Source organism: Colobus angolensis, unplaced genomic scaffold (genome assembly GCF_000951035.1).
Source record: "Colobus angolensis palliatus isolate OR3802 unplaced genomic scaffold, Cang.pa_1.0 Scaffold87, whole genome shotgun sequence".
NCBI lineage: Eukaryota > Metazoa > Chordata > Mammalia > Primates > Cercopithecidae > Colobus > Colobus angolensis.
In genome coordinates, this window is record NW_012122598.1 from 1,600,809 (window position 1) to 1,608,396 (window position 7,588).

At 44.8% G+C, this 7,588-nt stretch overlaps 1 protein-coding gene across 4 annotated transcripts in view; it reads left to right on the forward strand.

Annotated features, from left to right (window-relative positions):
- The first annotated feature begins 2,407 nt into the window (after positions 1-2,407).
- The window catches only part of ATF7 (activating transcription factor 7), a 155,707-nt gene continuing 150,526 nt past the window's right edge, over positions 2,408-7,588 (forward strand). For 2 of the 4 annotated variants that reach the window (XM_011930496.1, XM_011930497.1), the window contains exon 1: positions 2,416-2,542. The gene's annotated coding sequence lies outside the window, so the exon portion shown is untranslated. Of the gene's footprint in view, positions 2,543-2,905; positions 2,937-4,116; positions 4,171-7,588 lie in introns of those variants that run through there. The other 2 variants (XM_011930498.1, XR_001000501.1) reach the window with 2 other exon arrangements.

Sequence of the window (7,588 nt, forward strand, 5' to 3'; positions counted from 1 at the left end):
CCTGTAATCCCAGCACTTTGGGAGGCCAAGGCGGGCAGATCACAAGCTCAAGAGATTGAGACTATCCCGGCCAACATGGTGAAACCCTGTCTCTACTAAAAATAAAAAAATTTGCTGGGCGTGGTGGTGTGCGCCTGTAGTTCCAGCTACTTGGGAGACTGAGGCAGGGGAATCGCTTGAACCCAGGAGGTGGTGGTTGCAGTGAGCTGAGATCATGCCACTGCACTCCAGCTGGTGACAGATCAAGACTCCGTCTCAAAAAACGAAAACAAACCAACAAAAAACCCCACCAATTTAGAATAGTACCTGGAACATAGTAAAATCTATAAATATTAGCTATTGCATGTATACAGTAAGAGCCAATTGTTCCAGTGTGATTTGTAGAATCCTTTTCCCTCTGATTTTTAAAAATTTATTCGATTTATTTATTTATTTATTTATTTATTTTGAGACGGAGTTTCGCTCTTGTCGCCCAGGCTGGAGTGCAATGGTGCAATCTCGGCTCACTGCAACCTCCGCTTTCCGAGTTCAAATGATTCTCTTGCCTCAGCCTCCTGAGTAGCTGGGATTACAGGTGTGAGCCACTGCGCCTGCCCAATATACAAATTTTTCTTTTTCTTTCTTTTTTTTTTTCTGAGACGGAGTCTCGCTCTGTCGCCCAGGCTGGAGTGCAGTGGCCGGATCTCAGCTCACTGCAAGCTCCGCCCCCCGGGTTTACGCCATTCTCCTGCCACAGCCTCCCGAGTAGCTGGGACTACAGGCGCCCGCCACCTCGCCCGGCTAGTTTTTTGTATATTTTAGTAGAGACGGGATTTCACCGTGTTAGCCAGGATGGTCTCAATCTCCTGACCTCGTGATCTGCCCATCTCGGCCTCCCAAAGTGCTGGGATTACAGGTGTGAGCCACCACGCCCAGCCAACATACAATTTTTTCTTACAAATTTAAGGTATGTTTCCATCATTGTATTCTTTAAGTAGGAATTGTTTTAGGGGAGAGTAGTTTGGAAGCCAAGACACCTCTCAACTTTTCTCAATTCACTACATAAGAAAGAAAGTGATTCTACACCTGTTTCACCTTAGATATCTAGGGAGAAATCACCTAGATTCTTCCTACCTCTCAGAGGGTGCTGTGAGGATAGATGAGATGCTAGACAGAAAGTTCAGAAAGCTGAGTAACATAAAGCTGCAAAAGGAGAGAACAGAGATTCCATAGATAATATTTTAAGTCAACTACAATTTGTTAAATTTTAAGATGATTATTTATTTTATTTATTTATTTATCGAGACAGGATCTCACTCTGTTGCCCAGGCTGGAGTGCAGTGGCCTGATCTGGGCTCACCGTAACCTCAACCTCCTGGGCTCAAGTGATCTTCCCACTTAGTCCCCTGAATAGCTACTACAAGTGCAGGCCACCATGCCCGGCTAATTTTGTATTTTTTGTAGAGCTGAGTTTTCGCCATGTTGCCCAGGGTGGTCTCAAATTCCTGGATTCAGGCAATCCTCTTGCCTCGGCTTAGCAATGTTGGGATTACAGGCGTGAGTCACTGCAACCAGCCTGTTTTTTGTTTTTCTTTTCCTGGTTTGTCTTGAACAAGACCTATAAATTTTTGAATATAGACTTTGCATTTGATAATTCCCCTGAAATCTTCCCAAGTGATAATTCAACTCCTGGTGTGTTACTTCCTCAAAGAGGTCTTCTTTCAAACACTAGGAGTAAAGCTTCTTCCCCACTCCTAGTCACTTTCTGTCTCACTATCCTGAAGCACTTTTCACTATTTGAAATATTTGTGTTTATTGGCATTTTAACTGTCTCCCCTTCCTCACTCAAATATAAATCCTACCTGGGTTGATAACTCCTTAACCCCATGTTTAGAACAATGCTTTGCATGTAGTATGCCCTACGTTTTGTGAAAATATTTGCTGAATAATATAGTGATTTTTAAAAATCCTCAAGCAATTTCATGTACCTCATTTGATCATTACAACAATATGAATAAAATGAGATTGTTAGTCCCATTGTACAGAGACTCAGAGAAGATTTTCACCCAAGGCAATAGGACTAGTAAAATGGTAGTGTTAGAATTGCTGTGCAGGTGGATTGCTTTGTCCACACATGGACTTCATTTCTAGGGCTAAGGGTATTTTACTTTGCAGTTAAGGAAGCGATGACTCTGAAAGATAGTAGTTAACCACCACTACAGGCACCTGTAAAGATCTTCTCTCCTTTTTCCTTTCTCCCGCTAGATTCTGCAGCCGAACACGTGTGTCTTACGTGGACCGTACTCGCTGGGTCTCCCTCCCTAGTCCCGCCCACAGTAAGCCGGACACCTTCTTTTCCCTGAGCCCCGCCTCTCGGCCGCTTTCCAACTCAGCCCCCACGGATCTCGCCCTTCCCCCGCGGCCCCACGACTTCTCGCGAGAGTTGAGCGCGCCTGGCCGGACGGGAGGAAAGTAGCCGCTCCGCCGAGGGGGGAAAGGAGGAGCTGGAGAGAGATTGTAGGACCGAGCGCGGGCAGCCGGAAGGCAACGGAGCTACCAGCCGGTAAGTCCTTTTAACATTAGCTAGCCCATGATCTGACGGGACTCTCCCTTTCAACTCTGGCCAGTCCCAGCGTTCCGGGCTGGGGCCTCCCCTCCCAGTCTGTATTGGACGGGGGCGCTGAGGCGGTGGCCGGGCCCTGTCTGAGGAAGAGGGTGGGGGCATAGGCCAAAGCCGGCCAATAGGAGAGAAGGGAGCCTCGATTGGCGGCGATGAGCGCTAATGGGAGATCGCTTTTTCCTTGCCGAGTGCCGCCCCTCTTCCCTCCGTACTCCCGCCTCCTTCCTTTGGGGGGAAGGCGGGGCTAGAGGCTTGAAGTGTGGGGAGAACTTGGGGTAAGTAGCCCCGGGGGGCACAGGGCGTGGCAAGGAGAGGGGAATTGAATCCTGAGGGAAGGGTAGTCTAGTGGAGCCTAATGGAAGGATCATGGGATGGGGTGGAATGGGAGAAAGAGGAGGGATACTAAACTAGGTTAGAAACCCAGGGCTTCCCAAAGAGTGGGATTAGGAGCTTGGAATTGGAAAAGGGTAATAGGCAGGAGGTAGGATGAGTAGATGAGAACAAAGATCTTGATCTGGTGACACAACACCCCGCTGGGTTTGTCAGGAAAGATAGATAGGGGTGGATTATAGGAAATGAGGGTCGTGGCATTTCGATTGAATTAATAAAAAGAACATCAGGGACATGATATCAGAGAGAAAGTATGGATTTGGAGAAAATTAAGTGAATGAATTTAAGAGGACAGTATGGGTGAGCTGAGTCGCCATAAGGCATGGCTTCTGGAAGGATATGAGCCTTGAGAGCGATAAGAGAAGTGTTTGGGAAGGAGATGGCTGATACACACATGTCTTTTGCCTAGGTATCAGGTGGTTAGGATATTGATTTAGGGCTTCTCGTGGTTATGGCACCCAGACTGGTGACCAGCCTCCAAGATGCTGGGATGGGAGTTGAGAAGGAGAAAAATAGAACACTTTCATCGCTTCTCTGATTTTCCTTCTCCCTCTCTTCTATTTCCCAAACTCTTCCGAAACACCGAGATGTGGGCTTTGGACTTAAAGCGGTCCAAGTTGAAGCCCCATAGGGACTCATATGTTGCTCTGAATTGCTTGTTATGTTCTCTGACTGGGGTGTTTATAACCCAGGGCACCTCCTACCCAGATTCCCGCGTTGCTACTTTCCTAACTTTAAAAGTTGGTTTTCTACTTAACAGAGGGTGTTTTAGTATTTCTGAGGGTCATGTCATATTAAGTACAGGTGTGTGGGGGGTGTGCAGAGTTTTCTCAGCAAGCTCACATGAGTCCTGTGTTTAAAAATTTTGCAGTAGTGTAATTCTTGTAGCGATACCAGTCTTTATGGGCATTCTAAGCAGAAATACTAAAATGAAGTTTGTTTTGTTAAATGTGGCTTCCCAGTCACTCTCAAAGAGTTGTCGAATGGGTGGTTGCAGTTTTAGTTAACTTATGTAATATGTTTTTGGTGTAAATGAAATAGACATGTTATTTCAGGAAAGTGAAAAATGTTCAGTTTTTTCCTTTGTGTCCAGACTCAGAAACTAAAGCTATATCATAATGTCTTAGGCCAAGGGCTGGGGAAATCAAACACAATTTGTACGTACACATGGAAGTTGTAAGGTAAGTGGAGGCTCTTGCGAAATGTATCATGTCTGTAAGAAAAGAAGCTAAAGAAAAGTTTGGCAGCTCTACTAAGTAGTCTTACCAGTTCTTAATTCTGTACAGAAAAGGGTCAGGGCTTTGCCCTTTGTTTGATAGTTGTGTATCATTTAATAACGAATTGGACTAATATAGCCAATTAATAACTTCTTTGCTCTTGCGTAGATTTTGCTTTTATTTTTTTTTTTTTTTTTTTTTTTTTTTTTGAGACGGAGTCTGGCTCTGTCGCCCAGGCTGGAGCGCAGTGGCCGGACCTCAGCTCACTGCAAGCTCCGCCTCCCGGGTTTACGCCATTCTCCTGCCTCAGCCTCCCGAGTAGCTGGGACTACAGGCGCCCGCCACCTCGCCCGGCTATTTTTTTGTATTTTTTTAGTAGAGACGGGGTTTCACCATGTTAGCCAGGATGGTCTCGATCTCCTGACCTCGTGATCCGCCCGTCTCGGCCTCCCAAAGTGCTGGGATTACAGGCTTGAGCCACCGCGCCCGGCCGATTTTGCTTTTACATTCCTTCTCCTCTCCTTTTATTTTTGAGAAGTGAAATAATGTCTGAAATATCAGTAAAGTTATTATATGAAGAGAAACCAGAGTATGTAGTTGTATTAACCTTTGGTTTTCTGCAATCAGTTGAAACTTTTCTCCCTGGCCAAGAAGTTGCCCCTATAGCACATAGAGACCAATTCATTGCTGAGCCTTTAGCATTAACTACTGAGTTGGGTTCTAGTATTTCACTAGAGCATTGCTATTGGACATTCAGAAAATTTCCAGTTTGCCTGGCAGCAGCACAAAAAGATACCCAGTGAGAGAAGCAGAGTCTCTTGTTTTGGTCTTCTGTCCTAGAATTGGTGATTGGCTTTGACTAGGGCACTATTAAACTCGAGATTATTTTTTCTCACTAGTGTTACCATCTAGCAGAAAGCTAGCGTGATAACACTGCTCATCTTTCAACTTGTGGATCAAAGTTTACACCCTGTGGTAGTTTCAGTGTTGTAATTTTTAAACATGTTTGTTTACCACGGTTTTAAAATGTTAATAGCTCCACTTACTGTATCTTGTTCTCTTTCCTTTCCTCATTTCCAGCCCACAATGAAAATAGTTTTTTCAGCCAACTCTTAAACTACTTCTTTGCCTGGAGTAAAGTTGCTGGCTCTGTCTGAACACAGCTGCTGTGAAGCTCTCAGAAGTTATTGTTTTGTGCATGTCAAGACTGAGTTTTTCCTAGGCTACAGTGGGAGGGAGTTAGTATTACCGCAGCCTCCTATCCACGTCTGATAAGGAGGAGCCTTCTCCTTGCAAGGAAGTTTTAGGTGGAACAGATAGAACTCCATGTAAATGTCTGATAAAACTAGCTCTCTTCTTGAGACTAGTTGGCATACTGGTATGTAATTGTCCTTTATCCCTTGATAAAAGTACTAAAGTTAAGGTACAGATGTTTCTTTGAGAAAAACAAATGCAGCATTCATTTAAAAGGAAAAAGCATTCATTTCTTTTGTTGTTGGTTTCTCAGAAAATGGTCCTATGGTTTTGGAGTTCATGAAAAAGTCTGCTGTCTCTTTAAAAATATGTCAAAGAAAATAATTTTTAAGCTTCTCTGACATTTACTCATTTTGACATGTTGCCTTCCTCTAAGAGGTTTTTTTTTTTTTTGAGACGGAGTCTCGATCTGTCGCCAGGGCTGGAGTGCAGTGGCCGGATCTCAGCTCACTGCAAGCTCCGCCTCCCGGGTTTACCCTCCCGAGTAGCTGGGACTACAGGCGCCAGCCACCTCTCCCGGCTAGCTTTTTTTTTGTATTTTTTAGTAGAGACGGGGTTTCACCGTGTTAGCCAGGATGGTCTCGAACTCCTGACCTTGTAATCCGCCCGTCTCGGCTTCCCAAAGTGCTGGGATTACAGGCTTGAGCCACCTCGCCCGGCCTAAGAGGTTTTTTTTTAGGAGAGATCAAATAAATTCATGATATGTGAAAACACATCATAGCTGTTATCGCTGACGGTTGGTCTTTTAACTTCTGAATGCTCTAAGGAGAAAGTGTCCACTTCACAGATACCCTGTTCCATTATTGAAGCTTTACTTTTAGAACATTTTTTACATTGTGCTGAAGCTCTTTAGTTCTGTTATCTGACGCCACAATAAATAAATCTAGTTCCTTGTTAACATGGTAGTCTTCAAGTATTTCATGACACTTACCGCTTTCATTCTTTTAGAGATAGGGTCTTGCTATGTTGTCCAGGTTGGAGTGCAAGTGATGTGATCACAGATCATTGTAACCTCAAACTCCTGGGCTAAAGATCTTCTAGTCCTAGCTTCCTGAGTAGCTAGGACTCTTGGCCTCAAGCAGTCCTCCCAGCCTCCAAGTAGCTGGGACCACAGGTGCACACCACCATGCCTGGCTAATTTTTAAATATTTTGTAGAGATGGGGTCTCCTGACATTGCCCATTCTCTTTTTGAATTCCTGGGCTCAAGCCATCTCCCCACCTTGCCTCTAAAAGTGCTGGGATTACAGGAGGCATCTCTTTGGGGGTAAATACCCCAAGTTCTTTAAGCTTTTTTTTTTTTTTTTTTTTTTGAGACGGAGTCTCGTACTTTTGCCCTGGCTGGAGTGCAGTGGCATGATCTTGGCTCAATGCAAACTCTGCCTCCTGGGTTCATGCCATTCTCCTGCCGCAGCCTCCCGAGTAACTGGGACTAGCAGGCGCCCGCTACCACGCCCGACTAATTTTTTGTATTTTTAGTAGAGATGGAGTTGCACCGTGTTAGTCAGAATGGTGTCGATATCCTGACCTCGTGATCCGCCCACTTCAGCCTCCCAAAGTGCTGGGATTACAGGCGTGAGCCATCGCTCGCGGCCAGCTATTTCTATTATTATTATTATTATTAATGAGACGGAGTCTTGCTGTGTTTCCCAGGCCAGAGTGCAGTGGTGCGATCTCAGCTCACTGCAACCTCCACCTTCCTGGTTCATACGATTCTTGTCCCTCAGCCTCCCGAGTAGCTGGGAGTACAGGTGTCCACCATCCTTGCCCAGCTAATTTTTGTATTTTTAGTAGAGATGGAATTTCACCATTTTGCTCAGGCTGGTCTTGAACTCTTGACCTCAAGTGACCTGCCTACCTCGGCCTCCCAAAGTGCTGGAATTACAGGCGTGAGCCGCTGAGCCCAGCCTGTACAATTTCTTAAGTGACATTTTTAATGAAAGTTCAGGCTCTTCATCAAGTTAGTTATCTGAGTGGTTTATGGTTCCTTATGTAGGTCTGAACATCTCAGATATAATCTAATAAATATAAACTATGGGGGGAAGGACAACTTCTATTTTATTGCACTCTATGCCTCTGTTCTTAAAGCCTAAGATCACATTAGTTTGTGATTTTTTTTTTTTTTTTTTT